This window comes from Amphiura filiformis, chromosome 1 (genome assembly GCF_039555335.1).
Source record: "Amphiura filiformis chromosome 1, Afil_fr2py, whole genome shotgun sequence".
Lineage (NCBI taxonomy): Eukaryota > Metazoa > Echinodermata > Ophiuroidea > Amphilepidida > Amphiuridae > Amphiura > Amphiura filiformis.
Genome location: NC_092628.1, coordinates 8,163 through 35,350, shown reverse-complemented (window position 1 = coordinate 35,350; position 27,188 = coordinate 8,163). Strand labels below are relative to the sequence as shown.

The following is a 27,188-nucleotide window of genomic DNA, read 5'->3' as shown; positions in this document are numbered from 1 at the left end:
TACTTACTAGAAACTTTGCACCAACTATGCACAAGTATAACATGTTGTGATTGCCCAGAAGACTGGAAAATGCAAGATTTTGTCATGTTATTTAAGCGATGTTCCAAGTACAGGACCTCATCTTCCATGTCAGCAAGTTTTCTTGATGGTCATCATGCATCACCTAAAAGCCAAACTAGAGCAAGAAATGCCATAATTACAAGCTGCTTAGAGGAAAGGCCGAGGATAATGAAACCAGAGACGTGTTGTTATGACTTCAGATATTGATGGAAAAGGTGATTGAAATAGGTAATGACGATAACGTCTTCGTCATGTTCATCGATTATTCGAAGGCTATTGATTTAGTCAGTCACATCAAACTGTTTGCTGCAATGGAAGAAATGGGCTTCCCAGTACATCTTGAGTCTCTGCTACAATCCGTGTATGAAACCAGATAAACCGGAATGGTGAAAACAAAGATGAGTTCAGTATGACCAAAGGTTTGAGACACAGAAAAAGCGATGAGGGATGCTGATGTGGATAATTAAATAAAGAGGCATTCCAATCTCAAAACTCCGAACTGCAAATGACATTGCAGTCCTTGAAAAATCAGTAGAGTGTACAGAAAGATTGCTAACAGCGATAATAGATGAGCGTGGCAAAGACATGAATCTCAAACTCAATGTGAAGAAAACAAAACTTCTTTTTGCAGAGGCAAAAGAAAAAGAATCCAACATCACACAAGTCAACCACTTAAAGTATCTGGGCTCGGTGAAAATATCCAATGCACATTGCACTGCATACCCCAAAGCCTGAATTGGAATGACCAAAGGAAGAATGATTTGAATTAAAGATATGTGGAATGATCGAAAACTTGGAACAGAACTGAGAATGAAACTTGTCAAAATATTGGTATGCAGGAGTGTACTAGTTTATGGCTTGGAGAGCTGGATTATGAATAAGGCAGATGCAAACCGGGTGCTTGCTGCTGAAATGTAGTTCTGGAAAAGAATGCTGTAGATCTGTTGGAGACAAGAATAAGCAGAAGTGACCTTATCTCGGTACACTGGTACATGTAATTTTCAAGTTCAAACTCCAGCTGTTCCACGGTGCCGAATTCGGCAATCATGCATGAACTCACATAAGGGCGCGAATCATCAAATTAGCTCCCCATTACAAAAAGACGGTAAATAGTTATTTTACACAGGTTTGACTATGTACACGTATCAGACATGTTATCAAGAGAGCCAAACCTAAACAAGTTAGTAACTCACAGACACGGCAAATGATCATCAAAAAACATTATGTTCCATAAAGGATACGAAATCCTGGGAAACATTGAGGAAATAGTTAGTGGTAACCAAAGGAATCTTAAACAACCGCCTTTTCCTTTGATCGTGCGATCACTAACCCTTACAGGACCAAAAGCCACAAAACGCTATAGCAGCAAGGAAATGCAAGCGCAAGTCTCCCACGTGAAGCGATTGCGTTATCATATGAAAGCATATATGTGTACGGAAAGGTTAGCCGGCCAAGGTAATCTCACGCAGCCGAGAAAATGAAAACTCTCTATATCTTCTTCCTTCCTGACTTCTTTACTTCCCCTCCGTCAAAAATCATCGGTGGAGTGTTAATTGTATCATGCTTATTCGAAAAGAAATTTTACATCAATTATATTCAACACCTATAGAAATATCTTGACAGGAAACGTACTTTTATTGTTGGCGGAGATGCACTCAAGAAACTTCCTCTCTTGGCTTTGAAAATCTACCTAAGCGGTTACTAAACTGCAGAACAATATTCCAAAAAAAAAACTTTTATGTGCATTTAAGTACACGTTAACATCATATGCAACCACATTTTAACTTATTAGTATTAATATTGTAAATTTTCCAACAAATTGCGATCACTATCCCTTACAAGCCCAAATCCACAAAACGATACAGCAGGAAGGAAATGCGAGCGCAAGTCTCCCACGTGAAGCGATTTTCGATTGTGTCATCATCCGAAAGCACGTATGGGTACAGAAAGGTTGGCCGGCCAAGGTAATCTCACTCAGCCCAGAAAATGAAAAACTCTCTTTATATTCTTCCTTCCTGACTTCTTTACTTCCCCTGCGCCAAAAATCCTCGGTGGAGTTAGGGTTAATCTTGTTAATTGTATCACATCTGCTTATTCGAAAAGAAATTTTACATCAATTATATTCAAAACCTATAGAAATATCTTGACAGGAAACGTAGATGCATTCATGAAACATCCTCTCATGGCTTTGAAAATCTACTTAAGCGGTTACTAAACTGTAGGGGTCGCGAAACTGGCAGAAAAAAAGTATTTCTATGTGCATTTAAGTGCACGGTAAGATCGTATACAACCCCATTTTAACTCATTAGTATTAACATTGTAACTTTAACCACGGATTGTATTATTTTTTCATTTTAAATGTTGTGTCATCTTTGGAAATATTGCCTTGGACACCGCGCCCCCGGGACCGCGCCGCAAATAAGTTTTGGAAAGTAACAGCATTTGTATTATGCTGTTGGTCGCGTCAAATATTTCTTTGAATGTGGGTCACGGGAAAAAAGGTTGGGGAGCTATGATCTACCATATGTGTCATGAGCACAACCAACACCGAGAGCCTCCTGGTACTACAATACCGAGGATCGATTACCCGTCTACTGACCAAAAGGAAATACACATTAATGCTGGTTCATCAGTTTATGAAAGTTTATTTTATTCATTCATAGTATGAAGTTTATGAGTTATTATATTACTGATAATGCCGAACCAGCTGAAGGAGATGATACATTCACGTGGGCATTGGTCGGCAAAGATAGTGGCTGATGTCAGCAACAATTACGGAAAGGTCGGGAACCAATTCAGAATCCTAGTTGTTTTATGGCAATTCATTTATTACACAATACTTGATACTCAGCTTGTTGAGGAGATATATTGAAGGATAGGATACAAGTTGTTCATAATGTGTTTGATTTTATTTTTCAAATCTAAAAAGCACCTTTGGCTCTACATTTTGTGCACAACTCGGATGTCCCAATATAATAACATCGTACTGGAGTATGTGGGAAGCAAAAATTAAAAAAAATTATAGATTTAGCATGAGACGAGTCAGAAATTTCATTTGGTATATTTTTTTGATATTACATGTTTGTTTGTTTGCTTGTTTGTTGTCTACTCAGGATAGCATTTACGAATAAGGCTACGAAATCCTGGGAAAACATAGAGGAAACAGTTATCGATAAACACGGCAAGCTCAGACAACCACCTTTTTTTCCTCTGATCATGCGATCACTAACACTTACAAGCCCAAAAGCCACAGAACGCTACAGCTGCAAGGAAATGCGAGCGCAAGTATCCCACGTGAAGCGATTGCGTCATCATACGAAAGTACGTATGGGTACGGAAAGGTTGGCCGGCAAAGTAATAATCTCACGCAGCCAAGAAAATGAAAAACTCTTTTTATCTTCTTCCTTCCTGACTTCTTTACTCCCCCTCCGCCAAAAGTCCTCGGTGGGGTTAGGGTTAATCTTATTGTACCACGTCTGCTTATTCGAAAGAAATTCTACTTCAATTATATTCAAAACGTATAGAAATATTTTGACAGGAAACGTACTGTTATTGTTGATGGAGATGCATTCAAGAAACATCCTCTTCCAAAAGGGGTCACGAGACTTGCAGGTGAATATTCAAAAAATACTTCTATGTGCATTTAAGTGCACGGTAACATCGTATGCAACCCAATTTTAACTCATTACATTGTAAATTTTCCCGCCAATTGCAATTTTTTCATTGCAATGTTGTGTCCTCTTTGGAAATATTGCCTGGTACACCGCGCCGCAGATAAGTTTTGGAAAGTAACTGCATTTGTATTATGCTGTTGGTGGCGTCAAATATGTCTTTGAAATGTGGGTCAACAAAAGGTTGGGAAGCCATGATCTACCATTATGTGTCATGAGCACAACCCACACTGAGAGCCTCCTGGTACTACAATACGAGGATCGATTCCCCGTCTACTGACCAAAAGGAAATGCACATTAATGCTGGTTCATCAGTTTATGAAAGTTTATTTTATTCATTCATAGTATTTATGAAGTTTATGAGTTATTATATTACTGATAATGCCGAACCAGGTGAAGGAGATGATACATTCACGTGGGCATTGGTCGGCAAAGATAGTGGCTGTAACAATTACGGAAAGGTCGGGAACCAATTCAGAAGCCTAGTTGTTTTATGGCAATTCATTTATTACACAATACTTGATACTCAGCTTGTTGAGAAGATATATTGAAGGATAGGATACAAGTTGTTCATGTGTGTTTGATTTTATTTTTCAAATCCAAAAAGCACCTTTGGCTCTACATTTTGTGCATTTAACGTCCCAATATAATAACATCGTAATGGAGAATGTGGGAAGCATTAGCATGAGACGAGTCAGAAATTTCATTTGGTATATTTTTTTTATATTACATGTTTGTTTGTTTGTTTGTTTGCTTGCTTGTTTGTTATCTACTCAGAATAGCATTTACGGTGCTCAGATAACGGCGCAGATCACCAAATCAGCTCTCTCCATTGACAAAGGACGGTAAAAAATTATTATTTTATACAGGTCTGACTATGTACACGTATCAGACATGTTAACAAGAGAGCCAAACCTTAAAAAGTTATTTACTCACAGACACGGCAAACGATCATCAAAAAACATTGTGGTCTATAAAGGATACGAAATCCTGGGAAACATAGAGGAAACAGAAAGGAAAACGAGCACGGTACACCAACTTGATGTGGGGAAACAAGTAAAATACAGACTAGACAATATGCAGGGGGGGGGGCAAAATCAGCAAATGTAGGCATAGGAAGTAAGCAAAGTTCAATAGCCAAAAATTACCAGTTCCAAGGCTCTCAAAAGTGCTAAACCTGCAAAAACAACAAGGATCAATGGTAATACAAAACTGCACTAGAACAAGTGATGAAAATCACTGTGCATATAAACAGACACGCTAAACCAAACATCCAGAGTAGGCACAAAACAAGCAAAGTTCGATGGCCACAAATTGCCAATTCCAGAGCCCACAAAAGTGTCAGGAAAACAGTACACTGGAAGTGATGAAAATCACTGTGTACATATCAGTCAAACACTAAACAGACAAAAAACAACCGACGTTTCGAGCAGATAAAGCTCTTCTTCAGGGACAGACAACAAAATATAAAAGCAAGCAACGAAAACTACATGCTGTAATTTAAAAACAAATTCAAGTCAAAAACTAAAGGCAAGTTCAAATAGAACTCAGTAGCAAACAAGATAAGCTCAGAGCAAAATAAGCATGTCTTACTTCAATGAAGCACAGTTTACTACGGTAAACTGTGCTTATAGAGGAAACAGTTATCGGTAAACACGGCAAGCTCAAACAACCACCTTTTTTCCTCTGATCGTGCGATCACTAACCCTTACAAGCCCAAGAGTCACAGAACGCTACAGAAGCAAGGAAATGCGAGCGCAAGTATTCCACGTGAAGCGATTACGTTATTACGAAGAAATTCATGGAGAATTGCTTGAAGCATTATAGAGTATCTGTTTTTCACCTCGGACACTATGCAACTGTCCAGAGAGATGACAATAAATACAACGAATAATTTCAATAGGACACGTAAAAACCAAAATGTGCACATCACATCATACTAGCAGAGTGCATTCAAAGCCGAAAATGTAAAATATTAAAAAATAATATCTCTAAGAAGACTTAAAGACTAAGCATACACTTCTAAGCTCTGACACTAAACAAAAGGTATCAGGATCAAAGTAGTTCAAATTATGGCAGAATAAACCTATTGCACGTTTCGCAAAAAAAAATAGCAACAGGAACCCGTCAAAAGAAAATAAGAGAGCAAGTGTGATATGATCTGGAATATAAAAACGGTTGCTTGACCATTTTTGCATTTTTTTTGTATGAGCGCAAGCTACGTGCGTCCGTGGATCAAGTTTTATATTTTATTTAAATCAAACTTTATAAAAAATAAGTGAAAATAATGAGACTAATGGATATTCATCAAAGGTCCACACACTGGGATGCACAGATGTCTAAACATTTCATTATGAAAACAGAAATAGCGTATCGTTTTTATGTCTCCTGATAATGTAACAACATCCTAAGCAAATACAAATTGTATTGGTATATTGAATAAACCTAGTGTTATGAATACATTGTAGAGAACTATGGGCGCAAGCTACGTGCGTCCGTGGATCAAATTTTATATTTTATTTAGGGGTCTAAGTCAAAATTTATAACAAATAAGTGAAAATAATGATAATGTCAAATAATTGAAATCTTGGGTTGGTCCTCAAAGGTCCACACACTGGGATGCACGGATGTCCAAGCTATCATTTCAAAATGAAATAGGGTGTCGTTTCATTGTTCTGTTATGGAGCCCCGTTCCCGATTTCATTATAATCGGATGGAGACACCATGACCTCGTTAACCTAACCTTTTTAACTATTTATGAGTCGGCGCATTGACGACTAAGCCAGCTTGGCAAAGACTGCCCCGCCCTTGTTGAGTCAGTTGATTGCGAGCTGGCTGGTCGACATCACGTCTTTATTTAGTGAGTACATTTTATTCAGAATCAATTTGATTTGTAGTAACTTGAAATAAGAATTAAATATATTGCAAAGAAATTAAATTATTGGTTTCAGCTAGTTATTTTGTGTTAGATCTCGGTTTCCTCTTTTGGCGTTTAACGTCATAATAAATTGGTGGAGTTATCCGTGGTTTTCTTTTCATTAATTCTTAATCGACAGTACCACCTGTCCGCTTGTTTAAATTTCGCGCGTTTTTGCAGTGAGCTTTGTTCCGTGTACTATCCATTCAGTATTATTATTCAATTCAGTTAACTGCACTATTCATTCATTGCTTGGAAGTATTATTAATATGGGCTATGTTTGTCGTGTAGTACCGGCCAGCTCTTGCAGTCTACTCAGCATATTTCGGCATATTTGGGTATGTAATTTTATTTATTTTAAATATTGTGTTATACGGGCGTGGCATTATCTTGTAGGCCTTGTTTATCGAAATTATTATACTGGGTATGAGTATAGCCCACAAGAATGTTGGTTATAATTATTTCCATCGTCTGTTGCCACACGTAAATAAAATATAGATGGAAATAATAATTCATTGCAGTGTATTCATTGCTATTTTAGCCGCTTTCCCAGTCTTTTGTTCAGATATTTTGGATAACGCTACGCTTGTTGAACCAATGCCAGAACAAGAGTCACCACCGATAGTCACCATGTCTAAATATGAAGGGCATTTTAAAGAATCGTATTCTGGCAAACCAGAAGAGAATTTAGAATTGTTTTTGGCACGATTTGAATTAAATTCTCAGTTGCGTGATTTCGCAGATGCAAAGAAACACTTGGCCCTTAATCTTAGATTAAAAGGAAATGCATCAATTTGGGTTTCAACTCTGCCAGACGGTCAGAAAGACACATATGAGCATTTAAAGGCAGCATTAATTGAGCATTTTCAGGGTAATGACATGAAATGGGTTAACGAATCGAAATTATCAAGCCGTATTCAAACCGAGGCCGAGTCTCTGGATGGCTATTTCTCAGATATCTTGACGCTTTGTCACAGACTAGGTAAATCTGAACAAGAAAAGTTGACTCATTTCATATGTGGTTTAAAACATAACTTACGTGCTTTTGTTATTTCAAAGGAACCTGAATCTATAGACAAAGCAGTGCATTTTGCACGCCTTGCCCAGACAGTTACGAATCTTCCATCCACCCCATCAGTGAACTTGGTAAGTGAAAATCCCAATGCTATGCAGGATCAGAAAAATGTATCAGTATCCGCTATTGAAAAATTATCAGAACAAGTGGAGCAAATCAAAGTGCAAGTTCATGAAATAGCGTCCAGGCCTAAGCCAAGCTCCAATAGACCCTCATTCAAACAATATGGGTCATTTAGAGGAATCATCAATCTAACAATAGGTCAAAATCCCAACATGACCAAAGGAGACCAAGTTTCAATAGACCCACGTGCTTTCGTTGTGGAAAACTTGGACACAAAAAGTTCCATTGTTATTCAAAATTTCACGTCGAAGGTTATCCTTTAAACTGACAACCCCGCCTACTTCCTATCATGCATCATCTGTAGATAGTAATTCTGGTGTCAAATCTCAGAATGTAGGTGAAGGGGACACAGCTTATATTGACACTTCCTTTCACAATTGTTGTATTAAAGTCAATTTGGGATGTGACCAAATGTCATGTTTAATTGATACTGGCGCAGACATTAATTTGATCAATGAAACTTGCTATCAAAACTCTTCTGTATGCAAAAGCTTGCGCGTATTCAATCCTCGTTATAGTCGTGCAGTTACAGCAAATGGTTCTTGTTTGAATATAGTAGGTCTTGCGTACATTCCTTTGATAATTTCTGGCACAAAATGTTCGGTTCCTATGCATATTACTTCCAATTTGGACCGTGAGCTCATACTTGGTGCAAAATTTCTGAATTCTCAGGATGCAAATTTGAATTTTAAGTCTAAAACACTCAGACTAAATTCTAAAGTTCACCTCAGAACTTCTTCGCGTATTGAAATTCCACCACGTTCTCAATCTGTGTTTTCCGCAAGAATAAAAAACCAAGTGTTTGGTGGAACTTCAGGAGTTTGTACTCCTGGTAGAGCGTTAAACAATTTGGGTTTACAATTAGCCCATACTGTGTGTAGAGCAAAATCGCATGGTAATTATTCTGAGGTGCCAGTGCTGTTGTTAAATCCTTCAAACAGTACTGCTGTTATTTACCCTCGGACTAAGTTGGGAACATTTTCTGTAGTAAACGATAGCGAAGTCCATTTTTTTTCTGCTATTGAGGATGATCCCGTTGTGATGTTTTCAGAAGTTAAACCTGAAATTGTGCAAGAGAAATCAGATGCGCAATCTAAAATTGATGAAGTTCTTAGTCAAGTTGATTTAGCAAATGACAACTTGACTTCGTCTCAGCAACATGAACTTCAATCATTGTTGGCTGATTATGTTGATGTGTTTCAAACTTCAGGTAGTCCTTTGGGTCATTATTCCAAAATTAAGCATGTCATCAACACTGGTGATCATCCTCCTGTGAGGGCTCGTCCATACAGACATCCTCCTCACTTACAGAAAGTTATTAGAGAGCAAGTTGATCAAATGTTAAAAGACGGCGTCATATCTCCTTCTACTTCATGTTGGTCTAGCAATGTAGTCTTAATTAAAAGAAAGACTCAAAAGACTTGAGATTTTGTTTGGATTTCAGGCCCTTGAATCTGTGTTCTTTTAGTACCAATTCTCTTATTCCGAACATTCTGGACTCGTTAGACAGTTTAGGTGCTGCAAATCCAGCATTTTCTCAACTTTAGATATGGCATCAGGGTATTGGCAGATAGGCCTAGAGGAAAGTAGCAAATGTAAGACTGCTTTCATAACTCAGGATGGTCTATATGAATTTAATGTCATGCCATTCGGCCTTCAAAATGCGCCAAGCACGTTTCAGCGCACAATGCAGGAAATTCTTAGAGGCCTACAGTGGAAAATTGCCTTAATATATCTAGATGACGTCATCATCTTTTCAAAGTCTTTTGAGGAACATCTCAGTCATTTGTCTCAAGTTTTAGATCGTTTTAGAACAGCTGGACTAAAACTTAAGCCAAAAAAGTGTAGTTTTGGTCATAACAAAGTTCGGTATCTTGGCCACATTATATCACAAGAAGGCGTATCCACAGATCCAGAAAAGACCAACATTGTTCAGAAATATCCTGTTCAAAGAAAGTCTCAGAGGTTAAATCGTTTCTCGGTTTTACAGGATATTATAGACGTTTTGTTCCAAAATTTAGTCAAATTGCATATCCACTGATCTGTCTAACAAAGAAAGATGTTCCATTTGTTTGGTCATGTGAGTGTCAAAACGCGTTTGAAACACTCAAACAGAAACTCCTTGAACCGCCCATCCTGGTTTATCCTAGGTTTGATGATTCTCAATTTATCCTCCAAACGGATGCGAGTATTACAGGCTTAGCATTCATTCTTTCCCAAGTTCAAGATGGTAGTGAGAAAGTTATAGCTTATGGTGGAAGATCCTTAACTAGTGCTGAAAAAAATTATTCCATCACGGAATTAGAAGCATTAGCGGTCGTTGAAGGTGTTAAAAAGTACGCTTCTTACCTTCTGCATGGTCCAAAGTTCAAAATTGTCACGGATCATCAAGCTTTGTGTTGGATATTTGGAAGAAAACCTGTCACAGGTCGGTTAGCACGTTGGGCTTTGCTACTGCAATCGTACGACTTTGAAATAATTCATAGGCCAGGTAGTACTATTCAAAATGCCGATGCTTTAAGTAGAATACATCAAAATGTATCATTAAGTTCTAGCCAAATTCCTATTGAATTGCCAAGTAATCATTGCAAAGTAGATGTCAAGTCAGGTCAAAGTAAGGATTGGATTCCTTTAAATTGGATTCCATTTGGGTTTGGTTCACTAGATGATGATATTTTTCCTTGCCATACAAAACCAAATGTCAGTACAATTCGTAATCTTAGGTTTCAACAAGGTAAAAGGTTAAGTGACAGAAATGAGGACAAGTTTGAAACTTATATACCCCACATTCATGATAGTGTTAATTTGTCTGATTTTAAGCAGGAACAAAGAAAAGACTCCTTTGCAGCCAAGATGATCAGATACCTTGAGATAGGCGATCTCCCAGATGACAACAAAGAAGCTCGTAATATACTGCTAGAGTCTGAACATTATTTCTTACATGAAGGTGGGTTATTTCATATCTGGTCCACTCCAGCAAAACGTCATTTTCCTGAAAGGACCACTGTACAATTGTATGTACCGTATAGTTACATTGATACAATTTTGAATGCTCATCATGATCAAGCCCTTGCTGCTCATTTTGGATTTCACAAAACTTATGCCAGTATTCGAAAAAGATATTTTTGGAGAGGTATGTACAAAGATATTGATAATTGGATTAGATCATGCGTTTCATGTGCTAGTAGAAAAACACCTAAGCATAAAGTAATTGCTCCGTTAATGACCATGGAAGTTCCTGGACCATTTGAGAGAGTAAGTGTCGATATTTTAGGTCCACTTCCTATATCTACTTCAGGCAGTAGATACGTCTTGTGTTTCACGGATCACTGCACAAGGTGGCCAATTTTGGTCCCAATAAAAAATATGGATGCTAGTACTGTAGCTCACTGTTTTTACAAAGAGGTGATATGTAATCATGGTTGTCCAAGGTTTCTTCTAAGTGACAGAGGCACAAATTTCCTGTCAAAGCTGATGCTCGAAGTTTGTCGTATCATGACAACAAATAAACTCAACACCAGTTCATATCATCCTCAGTGTAACGCAGTACAAGAACGTTTTAATGCTGTTATACTAGACACTATTTCTCATTATGTCAATAAGTTTCAAACAGATTGGGATGACTACCTGCCATCAATCCAGTTTGCGTACAGAACCAGTTCTACTGACAACAGCGTAGGATTCAGCCCGTTTTTCTTACTCTACGGAAGAGAAGCAATCTTACCAATGGATGTTGCCTTACTGGAGCCAGAACGTTTAACAGATAGAACCGTGAGAGAACACATCAAGCAACTGGTAACTCAGCTGGAAACGACTAGGGAAATCTCCAAGCATCATCTACAGCAAAATCAACAGACCATGAAAAAGCGGTATGATCAACACGCCACTGATGTCCAATATCAGGTAGGAGACAGTGTATTCATATATTTCCCAGTAACACAACCAGGATTGTCCAAGAAACTGTGCAAACATTGGTGCGGCCCATACTTGATTATAAAACAATCAAGTCCGGTGAATTTCATGGTTAGAAATCTTGAGAACAATAAACTCTTGAAGGCGCCTATACATGCAAATAGAATGAAATTTGCATATAACCGGTATGTTCGCCCTGCAAATAATGAACTTCCTGTAGACCTTCAAGCTCAAGCACCTGTAGCAGTATTGGATGACACAGATCTTCCAAAAGACTCATTTGAGCCCTTACTGGCTAAACAAACTGTCAAAGATTCAGTTATTTTACCTGTGCCGGGATTACCTGCACATAAGAAACAAACTGACAAACTGTATGCAGTAGAAAAAAAAGTCATCAGAGGAAAATTCGTCAACGGTAAACTGCATTACCTGATTAAGTGGCAGAACTTTTCAAGCAAGTCTAATTCATGGGAACCTGAAGACCATCTTACTGATGCCACTCTGGACTTTTTGAAGACAAATCCTGTCAGGATAGCAGGAAAAGTGAAATAATTTAAAAAATGCCAAAATATGTTTATTGTGTGTATATATTTATTGGTAATGTCGTGAAAATTTAATGAAATGAAATGATTGCCTGCAAGAGGTACCGGAATCGGACATGTTATTCAGGCATTTTGTGTGAACATTCACCCGTCGACTATAGCAGCATCCATATATAAGGGGTACTGGTGTACAAACAGTATCGATATATGCTGGTACCAGCAGAGTAGTCTTAGCCTAGGATAACCAGTATATCGTTATGTATCGATTCAAGACTACAGCAGCACGGGGTGTTGCCAAGCTAAAAAGTTTTAACCCAATTTATTCAGAAATCCCTACGACCTGATAATACATGACAACAGAGCATTTTTACGTGAGTTTGAGTTTTTGTCAACATATTTTGCTATAGGACCATTTTAATAATAAACTTTCTTCGTTAGTTTTACATGATATGGTGTATGTTCATTGCATTTTCCATGGCAAGTTTTCGCATTTTGTTGGTGCTATTTAGCAGTTCGTTTGGGCGAATTAAAATTAAGTTAAATGCACCGGGAGCATAAATTGTTGACAAATGAAGTTGCGATTGGACTCAACCATACATGCATATAATTATAGGCATGTCGGGTGATGATTCGGCAGCTGGTTTTAGGTCAAATTCTTGAACTTCCGTCAAAATTAAAGGTAAGATAAAACACGTACAGAGTGTTGAACATTTATACTGTATTCCGCTTGAATTCGTAACTCACGGACAGTAGTTTTAGGTCACGAATGTGGGGATGTGTCATCGACATGATCGACATCATGCATCATGACATTGCTGATTGCATGCACAAGCCTGCCGAATTTGACTCTGCTCAGTCGCCATGGCGAGATACATTGTAAATCAGACAATTAGCAGGGTCGGATCCAGGAATTTTTGATAAAGGGGGCGCCTTTTGGTCGACGACGAAAAAATATGTTAAAGGGGGTTACCCCCTCGAAAACTCAACGGTTTTGGCCCACGGTTTGCTGTTCATATGTCCGAATTTGTGCCTTTTTTTTAAGTTCTTACAATTTTTGTATTTTTAAGTTACGGGCGCCCTTTGCTAGTCAAAAAAATAGAGAGGGCGCGCGCTGCCGCCCCTAAATCCGCCCCTGATTAGTACATGTATATCATGTTTTAGCTCGAGGTACCCTATCTTATGCTGGTTTCATACTTTCTGCCGAGCGGCATGAAGCCTCATGCATCATGATCATGTAGTTATCCACATCCAACTTAGACAGTTTCGTCAGCACAGACATTGTCATTGACGGTTAAAGTGTTATCATACTGACATTTTTTTAAACGGAATACTGCTCTTCACTACGTTGGACAATAAGTAGTTCCTGAAACACGTAGCGGAAGATCATGATGGTCCCCAGTAAGTTCATCCGCACAGCATGCTAGGAGATCGGGAGCCAACATGACACGGCGCACTGCTGCGCGCAAGTTTTGTTGTCGCACCCATTGAATTTGTGTGGAACTGACTCGCTATCGGGAAATGTACGTAAGCATTCCCCACCGTAGCAGGCTAGACACCCATATGATAAAGGACGCGAAGGTGGGGTGTTCCTCACTATGATCATGCGGCTAATTCACTTCAATTCTGCAGGCAGAGCGGCACACCGCTGGCGTTGCCTGGCGGCAGCGGCATGACCCTGAAAGCCACTCTTGCCGCTCATGGCGCTCATCACCGCTCCAAAATCGTATTTTGTATTTTCATACGTCAGAGCAGCACTGCCGAGTTGATTTGAATTCAACTCCCCAGCGGTGCTGTCGCTGCGGCAAAGCGGTGGAGTGATCGATATATCGGCTTGCCGCTTGTCACCGGTAGCATTTTTGGTGAGATTGCGCAGTGAAGTAAAATCATCTTCTAAGCGGCAAGTAGACTTCTCCGTATAGTCCACTTGCCCATTTTGCATAGGGGAGATTGGGGTTAGTTGGAACACTGGGTAAGTTGAAACATTGTATTTTTTTCTGACACAAAAAATTAATTTGGTAAAATGCTGGCACCTAGTAATAGGTATTAGTAAGGGTCATCCACCAAATTAGCAACAGCACTGATGCCCCACCAGTGTTGGCTTGGGAAAGGAATATCTGTTTTTGACTTGCTGACTAATTTTTATACCCCTCAGAAAAGATCGTTATCTCCATGTTGTTTGAAGATTCAGGGATTATTTTTGAGTATCATAAGCACTAGTAGTAAGTCCCAGAATAATGTTAAATAAAAGTTTTATTGTATTTCTTATTTTGTGTAATGAACTTTGAAATGTAAAAATAGGCATCGGGGTTAGTTGAAACTTTTGAGGTGGGGTTAGTTGACATGTGAAAATCGAATAGAAAAATATGGTTAAAAATTTGACTTATCAAAAATTTGTAACATGTTCACCATTTCTTCAGTATTGCTTTAATATGGTTAAAAAGCAATAATACAAGCAAAAAGTGCACACAGAAAGTACATTTTATAATATTTTAGGCTTCTCATATTTTTGTCCATGGTGACACTCGTCACCTTGTGTCCAAAGTATTGACCAGCGCTCCCACATATTTATTTAAATTCATTTTTCACACTGATTGTATGAAAAAGGGTGCCTTCAAGGAAGTATATCCCTAACAACACAATAATAATTATTTTGAAATTTTTACAAGCCATGTTTCAACTAACCCCACCCTATGTTTCAACTTACCCCAGGGGTGGGGTTAGTTGAAACACTTTTTTTCAAATTTTCATATTGGATTATATGAATAATCATAAGCAGGTCCAATAAAATTTAAGGCTGTATTTGTAGCATGTATGTATATGTAAATACTGATATGGTTAGTGTTTCTTGAAAGTAATCGGTTTGCGTTAAAAAGACGATTTTGTGAAAAATGTTTCAACTAACCCCAATCTCCCCTACTTGCCCCGGCAAAATGCAAAATGGGCAAGTGGACTACTCTGGCCCCGGCCCCCGCACTTCGTGCATCGGCTAGGTATTCATGCTTGTCGGTGAACTTGAAAAACACCTTTTTTCGCAAAGTTGCTGTGCCCCTTCAGATCCGTAATTCGAGGGCTGATGGGATTATGTTGAAATTTAAAAGCGCTTTTAAAGGTCATGCGCCATGAATTGGGGGCCAAATGTGTTACACAGGCCTCGAAATAAGCCAGAAATTCTGAGGGCCATTTGGGCCCTTGATCTTAAATGTTTGAGGGCGCTCACAAATTTTTGTGGGCCAGAATTTGGGCCATTGGTTTTAACCTATGAACCCCACAAAAGAGTGAGCAAATTGTCACAAATTTTGCGGGCCATTTGGGCCCGTTGGATATGTCTTTTGTGGGCCCTCACTGATTTTCCGTGACCGAGGGCCCTTGGGCTCCCCTTATTTCGAGCCCTGGTGTTACATGCTCAAAATCAGAAAAAAAAAATGCTTATGATGCTTTCACACATAAATGATTGTAATTCTTCTCAGGTTTTGTTAGAATTCAGAAACCTACAAAACTGGTCACATTGTATAAAAACTAGACATCAATACCAAAACATCCATCTCAATACCTTGCTGGGTTACAAAGTTACAGTAAAAAATAAATAAAAAATAAGGCACAAAAAATCAATATTCCCAATACCGGTACCGTACTTTAACACATGCCTCAGCCTTTGGTCAATTAACACAAACTACAATTGGAATTGGAATTGAATTGGAATTGAAATGAATGCTCAGAATTGAATTGAAATTGATTCGCTGTTAATTTCACTGCATTGGATTGGAATTGAAATGAAATGATTTTGAAATTGAAAAATTGAATTTGAATCGAATTGAATTAATTCTAAAGCTAGGTGGATTGAATTGGAATTGAATAGCAAGACTCAGGTGTAGAAAGAATTGCATTTGAATAGAATTGAAATCAATTTTCTGGAGTGAAATAACAATATTAAACCTAACATAGTGTATGTACACATGTACCCTGCCCTGCAGACTACACTATTAAATAAAAGTGCTATGTTTTTGGAATAAATTTTCCACAGGCTACATGGCATGACTACATTTTTTTTTGTACCCACAGAACTGATGATGACACTTGCAACTTCTTTATGATGAAAGGGATGTTGTTGGCAGATGATGGAAGATATGGCCAGGTTAATCTTAATGTTGGCAGAACTTGAAGGCACCCTGTACATGTGATTGTGAGCATCAGATAATAAATAAACATGATCATATTCATAGGCCGGAAGCTAATACTAGTAATTTGAACATGTAAGTGAACCACTTTAAAGCTTTCCATACATTAAAAAGTGTATAGTTTTTCACAAGAAAGTTATCAATAAGGCAGGGCCTGTTTGTGTTTGGTTTTCGAGTGTCAATGCATTTATTCTTGTAACCCAATATTTGTTACATGTATAAAAAGGGTGATACAGAATAAATTTGGTCAGGTATGATTAATCCAATTTATCACAATATTGCTTTAGACCAATTCTAGCTGGTCCTGTCTGATAGAGGTACAGTCTACCTAATTTGCACCCCTCCCTATCGGTGCCACTGTACTGTACTGTGGAAAATAGATAGCTCTATTGAGTGCCATCTCAGAGCTCTGTTGGTGGGACTCAATAGAATTAAAACCCAGCCCTCTGAAAAAGACTTCTCTAGGGATAGTCCTGCCAGCAAGACTTCAGTCTTTATCATAAACATAATGACATCTACGGACCTGAAGTCTTGCAGCGGTACATAGGGATGCACTGCTCGTTTAAGAAATCCAAACTTCAAGCATCAAGAAATATACCTTGTATTTGTCAGTTTTACCTCAGAGATGCTGTAGACCCTCTCTACACAGTGTAGAAACATCACAAGTAGAATGCTGCTCAATATGATAACTCCAAATCATGAAAATCAAGACATTTTTCAGAGCAATATTTTGACCACTTTTGCACTAAGTAAATTACTCCCATGAAGATTGCAGGTTTTGCCAACTCAGGAAATTTTGAATTCACCCAAAAGATGAGATCAATGTAGATCAATCACCTCAACTTTGTAGTCCGGCTGCAAACTATTGTTTTATTTGGTCAGATGGTTTTGCCAGTTAAAGTGTTTTTCTTTGCTGATTATTTTAAAATCTATAGGTGGTACAAAATGAGATTATGGGGGGATGTAGAATTGTCACCCCTGGGGAATTCAAGATTTCCAAGGTCAAAGTTTATACAGGGGTCAAAATTCAAAATTGCACAATTTTTTTAAAAACCCATACCAAATTGGTCCTCTGATCCTCAGGATTCAGAAAAAGTATAGTTTGACCCACCTCCGACTTATTGTTTCGGACTTATAAGCCAAAAGGTCAAAGGTTAACTTTGAAGAAGCACAGGGGCTGAAAGAGATACAATGCTCCAATTTTGATGAAAATGGTCTTAAATTGTTGGCACTGTTATCTCAATCGAATAAAGAATAGTTATAACCAACTGTAATGACTCGTTACCTAGCTGGTAAGCATTCAAAGAAGTACCAGTAGGTCAACATCAGTAGGACTCAATTGACAATGACCTATTTTGATGTGTTACCATGGCAACAAGACATTCTAGGTAGTGCAAACTATTCATTATTCGAGTTGTGGTGCAGAAAGACCAATTTGAGACCATTTTCATCAAAATTGGAGCATTTTTCAATTTCAACCCCTGTGGAGTTCTCTATTTAACCTTTGACCTTTTTGCTTATAACTCCACAACGACAAGTCGTAGATATGTGACACTATATATTTTCTGAATCCTTATGGCAAGAGGAATAATTTGACATATGTTTGGACAAAATTGGACAAGTTTATAATTTTGACCCCTGTATAAACTTTGACCTTTGATATCTCGAATTGCCCATTTTGTACCACCCATAGAACAATAATCCAGAAACAAAAACACTTTAACTGGCAAAACCAACCTACCTTGGTCTGCCACCGGACTATTGTGAGTACCCCAGTATAGACCAGTACATTTGGATTAAAATCATCCAGGCACGCCCAAACCCTGTTACAATGGGATTAAAATCATCAGTGCATGCCCAAACTGTCCTTGAGAGAGTTTCTCAGCTACATCCTTAGAGCCCAAAAGGAGCCCACGTATTGTGATGTTTCTTATTTGTGGAAAAGATAAGAGTAGAGTGCACTGTAACTCTAGGTAGACGAGTTACAGTTACTGGAACCCCCCGAGGAAAAGAGTTTAAACCCTACACACCCACCAAGAGTAACAAGTCATTTCAAATTGTAATCTATTCTAACATAATTTACAAGAAATTCAGGCATCCTGTTAAGCAGACACATGATGCATACAATGTGTGGCAAATGCATAAAATATTTGTGTCCAGTAAAAAAATCATGCGTCCAACATAGTGGTGAAAATATTAGCAACTCTTCATACTTCCCCATAAATTGTTAGAAATTAATGTATTATTCATCCAAAACATGTGCTAATAATAATAGCTGCCACAAATACACAAAAAACAAAAAGTCTTTATTTTGATTTTGTTTATTAAAATTGCTTCCATTTATAGTAATAATAATAATTATGGAATTGTACTATTTTTGTAGAAAATTAGAGGCAAAACAAGCGTAGTAACTTTTAGCTTGTAAGAACAATTAGTCAAAACTTACATGAACTGTATGCCACATGGTTAGCCTCTTCATCCCAATGACACATTAGAAATCTGACTGAAACAAGAATATATCAGGCCTTGCCGTTTTAGGTGAGCGATCGCTCTCACTCGCCACCGCTCACCCAAACTCGATAACGTGCACTAACATAAGTTTTAAAAAGCAATATTGTATTATCACCTTATGCAAATTTTGTGGAAGAAGCATTGTGAAATGTAAATCAAATTTTTGTTTATGAAGAGTTTATAATATGCATCAAAATGTTTCTGTGATTATTATTGAATTTTATTTTTATCATTAAAATATTTCCCTTCCTTCCACAGAGATTTAAAGGGAAAGTTAAAAAAAAAACCAAGCTCATGCTGGAATTGCCGTAGCTGTGAGAAGGCAGCATATTCACAGAAGAGGACTTCAAAGTTATTATTCCTCTGGCAAAGGTGAAGAAGCACAGTGAGACCAGGGTAAGTAACTGCAGTAACAAGATCAATAGATCATTCTTCTAATTGGCAGAGATGTTCTGATCTTGGGTCATGATGGGCAATAAAAGCTGTGTCTTGATCTGGTGGCACATTAGTATGTTTTTAAGATTCACAAATCTCTTTTGAAGAGATAAATATTTTGTTCCTATTTGAGCTCACTGACATGCATTGGGACATGTTTTATAATGAGAAGAAAACATCAAAGGGTTCAACAGGCAAATGTAAGTGAAGTTTGCCAGATTTCGACTTGACTACGTTTAAGGATAATACGTAAAATATATGTCCTAATTATTTTAAACAATGGATGCATCTTGACGAGGAAATAAGATGAACAGTTCTTAAACCTAAGTATACTTACAAAATACAAAAGCTGTGCATACGACTTTTGAACTAGTGCTAGTGCTGACCCGATCGAAGTCAACAAGCTATGGAAAAGGGACATTATGAAGGTTATTCTGAACATAGGTTTTGGTTTTGTATAGGTTTTGTTGTGCAAAAGACACGATACACAGTAAAACTACACAGTAAAACTGTACTATCTGCAAGCATTGATATGGATTTAATTATTTGAACAAAAAAAGAAAGAAATTAAATCATTTTCAGAAATCTGTAATGATTTCCACATAGATGTGAGCAATCTTTTTGATCTAAATTAGCTTTTCTTTTCAGACCGTTTCCGATGTACCAAATAATTCTCTTTTATCAACATGCTTAAGGGGGTACTACACACCTGCCTAATTTTGTGCCTATTTTTCCATTTTTCTCAAAAATTATATCGCATTGGTGACAAGTAAGATCGATATAGGGGCAAGGACTACAACTACTGCACTGGAAATTTTATTTCAGAACAAACAACAGTTGTGGAGTTACAGTCAAAAATGAGGGAAAACCAATATTTGATCAATAAATCAATAACCATACTTGGCAGTGGGGTTTGACCCCCACCCTTTTTATTTTACCCCCACCCTTTTTATTGAGGCACCCTTTATATTGAAAGTTCCTGACCCCCACGCTTTTTACTGAGGCACCCTTTATACTGAAAATCCCTGACCCCCACCACTTTTTGCTTTTCCCCCTATTTGTATGCATTGATGAAGTCACAGGCAATTTGATTTGAAGTAAATCAAGTACGCCGAATTCTGCAGTCTGCACCTACATGTATCATCACACGATAACCTAGTGGATGTAAACACGCATCAAATAGAATTTTATCTTGCGATATGTTTTGCTGGCAGTGGTTTGGCACTTATTCTTGTGGTTATTTTATCATTCAATAAATATATATTGCAAGCTGGCACTCCCACCCTTTTTATTTTACTCCCACCCTTTATATCAATCCACCCTTTTTACCAAAAAAGTTTAAACCCCCACCCTTTTAAGGATTTTCCAAATTTCCAAGTGGCACCCTTTAAAAAGGGTGCCCTGCCAACAGTGTAACTGCTTGCCTTGATTTGCTGAATTTTCAGTGCAGTAGTTGTAGCCCTTGCCCCTATAATATACGTATCTTACTCGTCACCCAATTCGCTATAATTTTTGAGAAAAATTCAAAAATAGGCACAAAATAGGCCAGGGTGTAGCACCCCCTTAACAACCAAAATCACATTTTAATCACCAAGATAAAGAGTATAATCATGGATAATTTCCATTTCCTTGGACATAAGATAACAGAGATGTGATGATGGAGGTAGAACGTTTTGAATTACCCTCGTCAACTACAACACAATGTAATTGTGTACACATTAATATCAAATTGTGTTTTAAAATTGCTGGGAAAAGACGGAGCGAAAAGCAAATACTAGTTTGCTTCTGACAATCAAATTCGACATGGCCCGTGATTCTTTTTGTATTGCTCGGGTGGTGCCTTCGTTAGTTACGTGATATACAAACCTATTTCTGACTTCTGCATGTTATGTTGTTTTTTGATGCCAATGGGTTATATTTTTACAAAAGGGCTTATTTAATTTCCAAACTTAATTTAATTTCCAAGCTTAATTTTCAAAAGAGTTTTAATTTTCCATGAATTGACATGCTTTACAATGGGTAAAAGGGCTTTTTCGACCCAGTGTTGTCACTGCCTATTCAAAGGCGTAACGCATGATCGTTCCTAAATTAAAAAAAAAAAAAAATTTTGCTCAGTTTCAAGAACATTTTCAGCATTTCTTACCCCTATTTTACACAACAACGGGCAGAAATTAGCCCAAAAATTACCTCTATTTTTTGCATCACATTATTTGCATATTTATGAATATTAATGAGCTCATTGCATGGTTTGCCTACATTTCGCGTTTATCCACTCTGCAGCTCAAACGCAATCACCGATCAACTGTAAACTTGGTACGGTCATAGTATATGGTGGCCTCATTTGAAATTAACAATATATGAATCACACCTTGTATCTACACTTGGGATAGTTGAGGGGCTTATTTTCATTTTGATGGGGAACCATCAGTGTGTGTGTGTGGGAGGGGCACTGACATAAAGGTGGTACTGGTATGTGATAGTGGTCAAGACTCCCATGCATTTTAAGGCTCTCAACAGAACGGTCTACTGCAGATCCGTCAGTACACGCTTTTTTTCAATGGGAAATGAACTTTGCTGCTTGGATGATGTCACGATGAGGTTAGCATTTATTCCCTATTGAAAAGCGTGTACTGACGGATCTGCACTCGACCGGCCTCCAAGCAGTTCCAAAGATCCCCATGGAAGAGAAGATCGATCCCCACGGAAGAGAAGAATGCCAGTTCGGGATATTACCTCCAGTTCATCAATTCACCTTGAGTAAAACTCCAAAAGCTGTGGCTCTTCTACCAAAATTGAGGAAAATTTGAATTTTCATAGCCCTATAATTATGCCCAATTTTATTTGACTAGACCCAAACACTTTGAAATCATGCTGTTCATTTAAACCTTTATTGTTTCTACCCGTCTTTTTTTTTTTTCAGACTTGGATGACACACCAGCAATAGCACCTGATGCAGATGCAGGAGTAACAACAGATGCACCAGCAACATCAACAACACAACAAGATGCACCTGCAGCAATATTACCATGCAGTGTTTACCTTATTTTACATTCACTTTCGTGCATCCACAGACTGTGGATGGTGGCCATACTGACCATTGATTTGTGATCGTACAGAGCTAAATGGCTTTTTCGGAGGCTTCACATGTATGTTAAGTTGTTAACACCATACTTAACAAATGGATGAAAAAAAGTGTGATAAATCTGTAATATTTGCCACATAGAAGTACATGCATTGATTCAATAAATATAAGAAAATAACATCTTGAATGATACCAACAGTGTTCTGTTCATAAAACTAGTTCTACAATGTTAACAGCCAGTGACTGAAGTCTCCGAAACAAAAGAGCCTTATTTCATTACTTGATGTGATAATTTCTTTTTGTCACAACTGAAATTCAATACTTGTACATGTAGTAGCATACCACAGTAAGCAAAAGAATTAGTACCAGTTATGTTCACCCCCTGTATGTCCTAAACAGAGACAGATATGTCATAATTGGAACTAGCAGCCAATAGTTGCATCTTTAAGCTCAACTTTTAAGATGTCATTCTTTGAAATCGTTCAAGAAATACTGACACAATCTAATAAAAACCCAAGGAAGATGCAAATTAAAAAGTTGCAGTTTGCTCCATTCCATGCCCTATTGATTTGTATTACAAATCGTTCTCGAACAAGAGAACTAGTGCCGTGCTTCCATTGATTAGCACATTAAAACTAGCGTTGTGCATTCCTTGATTATATTAGAGCACAAATGTGGAACTTTCGATTTTGTTTCTTTCATAGATTTTAGATCACTGTTTCTTTAATCCTTCACCAATTTCAACAAATAGGTCTTAAATAAGAGCTAAAGGGTACAGGTATTGGCTGCTTGTTTTAATTTGACATATATGTCTTTAGCTTTGTTCAGGTTTAGGATATACAGTGGTGAACATAACTGATATTTAGTTCTTTGGCTTTATACTGTAATGATATTTGTAACCTATTTTTTCATATCAACTTGTAGTCGTTGGCCAAATATTGTACTTTTATGAGCACCTGTGGTATTTGTACATGAAGTTAGATATTCAAATTAGTGTAGGAATTTCAACTTAAAAACCATCTTTAAGGTTGGGAAATATCCATAAAAAATGACAATCGATGTTAAAATGTTAGTCCAATTACAAATGTTATGGAAATGTCTCCTTTTAAAAAAAAACTATAAATCTAAAGGTTAAGCTTTGAAACATTATTTTACTGGAATTTATACTACTTATATCCATGATTTCAGCAAACAGAAGCATACATAAGGGATTTAAAATTTCAACCCGAAAGATCAAAAGTTACACCCCTAACTGGAGAATGACAATATGTTATGGCTCACATGGTTGCCTGCCTGATTGGTTGGTTGTTTGGCTGTTATGTGGTTTGGCTGGGGGGAGCAAATTCATTAATCCACTCTGCAACACCATAACTGATCAACTTCAAACTTGGTATGGGGATTGGATATGGTGGCCTGATGTGCTGTATAGTTTTGTGTCATGTTATTTGCGTATTTATGATTATTTATTTGCTTACTTACATTATCCACTCTGCAGCTTAAACGCAATAACCAATCAACTTCAAACTTGGTATTGTAAACTATAAACTTTTCTTTTTTTAGGTTCTTATTAGTAATTATGATTATTATGGACACATTTGAATTGTATATAAATTGCTTAAAATATTATGTAGACGTAGATTTTTATTTATTGGAATTAATGTAGTTTATACTTATATTTAAATGTATTTATATCTCAGTTCATCACATGGTATGATAAACCCATCACAAAAAGGTATCAGTTTAATTTTGGTCCATAAGTCAAAGAAGGGTGTTACCTACCAAAAGTATGTTATAGATGAATTTATTCCATACAGTTTGATACCTCATTTGTCCAAATCGATTCATTATTGATGACAAAAATGGCCATTTGAATGCAATCAAATCAATGTTGAAAGTTGCAATAATTGCTATTGATTTGATCTTGCTGCTCAATATTCATTTTGTTTCACTGAGGGTGTGTGCCGCAGATGTCTGGCAGTCATTGATGCAGCAGGAGGACATACCAGATATTGACTTGAAGGTAAAACATTGAGCAAGGAGTACACAAGTATCTGTATTCAATAAAACACATGATGTGAAGTCAAACAGTCTTAGTCCGTCTTTGTTATGGTGTACATTTATGAAGAATCTTGAGAAGCAGGAAACCCACATAGGAATTACTGCAACTTTAAAATCCTGGGTAGGTGCATTCAAAAGGTCATTGTGTCATCAATTCTGCATCGATTTGGACAAATTAGGTATCAAACTGTATGGAATAAATTTATCTGTAACATACTTTTGGTAGGTCCTGATTTAGACCCCATCTTTGACTTATGGACCAAACTCAAACTGGATACTTTCTTTTTTGGATGGGTTTATCTAGTTTACAATATTTGATTTGATTTTTTTTTAATTTCTCTTTGAAATATATTGTACTTTTCTTCATCCATTAAATATATGATATTGATATATTATGCAATTGGTTACATATGGGTCTACAATATTATAGGCCTATACTACATTGTATCATTCATTCAATTCAATTTGTAAATATTCTTGCAATCTATGATGATTGATACATATGTGGCTGATCGGGTGATTGGATTGACTGAATGATGATTACTTGATTTATTGAATGAATTATTAATTGCTTTATCGATTAAACCTGTTTGATTGATTGGCTAACTGATTTGTGTGAATATTGATTGATTTGAGTTTTACCCCTTGTGATTTGTGGTTAGTGATGTACATTATATAATACATGCAGCCGAAGCAGGGTCTGTAGGTTTTTGCTACAGGTGGAAAAAAAACATGGTTTAAAAATAAAATGCCAAAAATGGCAAAAACTAAAAAAAAAGTGATAAATGTATCACTTTTTGCATCTCAAAACTAATTATTAAGTAACAAAATATTATTTCTTGAGTGTAATGAGGCCAGATTTTTCCAATTATTAAGTAACATGTTAAGAAATTAAAAGGCATGGGTTTTCATTGTGCACTAGTGCACTTAAGACTTGAGATAAAAATATGTTGAATGATTTATTAAAAGTCATGTATTTCTGTTTATGTTCTTGATTAAATCAGGCACTTTTGCCAGCAAAAACTGAACTCTGACCGAAGTTGCTGGACTGATTGACTGTTGATTTCTTGATCGCAGTGTATTGTAATAATTTCTTAAATATTTCGGAGTAGACGGGTCCAGATTGTAGAAAGCATTTCATGTTCAAAGTGGATAAGTAAGAAGGTTAGGGTGACTTGAGGGTGCTGATTTCAAACAAAATGTTTATCACACTCAATTTTGGCGTCTTGACCCGATAAAGTGAAATTCAAAATGGCCGCATGTTTTATGGGTAATACAATGGTAAAAGAAAATAACAAGCTTTGGTTTCAGTCAAAACCATATCAAATTATTCCTCTGGTCCCAAGAAGTTATAGAGTTCCTCCACGTTTGACCTATGGCTAGGACTTCGCCCGCCACTAATTGCAACAGAAATCATTTAAGGGGGTACTACACCCCTGTCCAAATTTGTGCCTATTTTTGCATTTTTCTCAAAAATTATAGCGCATTGGTGACAAGTAAGATATGTATATAATAGGGGCAAGGACTACAACTACTGCATTGGAAATTTTATTTCAGCACAGACAACAGTTGTGGAGTTACAGCCAAAAATGAGGGAAAACCAATATTTGATCAATAAATCAATAACTACTTGCCTTGAGTTATTGAATTTTCATTGCAGTAGTAGTCCTTGCCCCTATAATATACATATATTTCTTGTCACCAATGCGGTATAATTTTTGAGAAAATGCAAAAATAGGCACAAAATTGGCCAGGGTGTAGTACCATTAATCACCATTCATTTCAAAAAGTATATTAAAGAACATTAGTACTAAAGTCCCCAAAAGTCCAAGTAGTGGAACAGTGCCTAATTTGCATAAAGCCAATGTTGTCGAAACCCATACCAATTTAATCCTCTTGTTAAAGGATTCAGAAAAATTATTGCTTGACTTATCACCGATGTACATTTCTTAAGTCAAAATTTGGATTCCACAGGGGGGACACAAATTGAAAAATATGCACCGATTTTGATAAAAATGTTTTCATATATTTTGCCATACCTCAGGTGGTTTTTTACCTTGGTAACATGGTAAAGAAGATTGAATTCCATTCAGCCATGTTGACCTTGACCTATTTTGTGATGTTATTATTGTGTAAAAACCCGTCAAACAATGCAACTTTTCTTTCTCATCTTGATTTATCTTTGCCAAAGGAACAATTTGAGACAAGTTGGATTAAAATTGGAGCACATTTCCATTGTCGATTGTGGACCCCATAATTTGACCTTTTTGCCTAGAACTCAGTGTAATCGGAGACTGGTCAAACCATACTTTTCCAAATCCTGGTGATGAGAGCAATGTATACACTGGTATGGTTTTAAACAAGATTTGACAAATTTTGGATTTTCACCCTGGCCTGCATAAGCGGCCATTTTGTATTTATTCAAATTAGGAACAGTTCGCACTACTTAACTTTTGGGGACTTTTGATATGTTCTGTAATACACTTTTCTGAAAGGAATAGTAATTAGGGACCGTTCACAAACACTTGTAAGGGGGGGCTGATGCAAAAAAATTTCATCGCGAAAATTTTTCGAGGTCCCCCCCCCCCCCCTTTACAGACCTCAAAAATTTCAGGGCCCCCTTTTTG

At 37.2% G+C, this 27,188-nt stretch overlaps 1 long non-coding RNA gene across 1 annotated transcript; it reads left to right on the top strand.

Annotated features, from left to right (window-relative positions):
• Positions 1-12,880: 12,880 nt before the first annotated feature.
• Positions 12,881-24,234, top strand: LOC140169319 (uncharacterized). Its single transcript, XR_011861365.1, has 4 exons — positions 12,881-12,979; positions 16,360-16,550; positions 19,245-19,382; positions 22,342-24,234. It is a non-coding gene; the product is annotated as an uncharacterized lncRNA (long non-coding RNA).
• Positions 24,235-27,188: the final 2,954 nt, after the last annotated feature.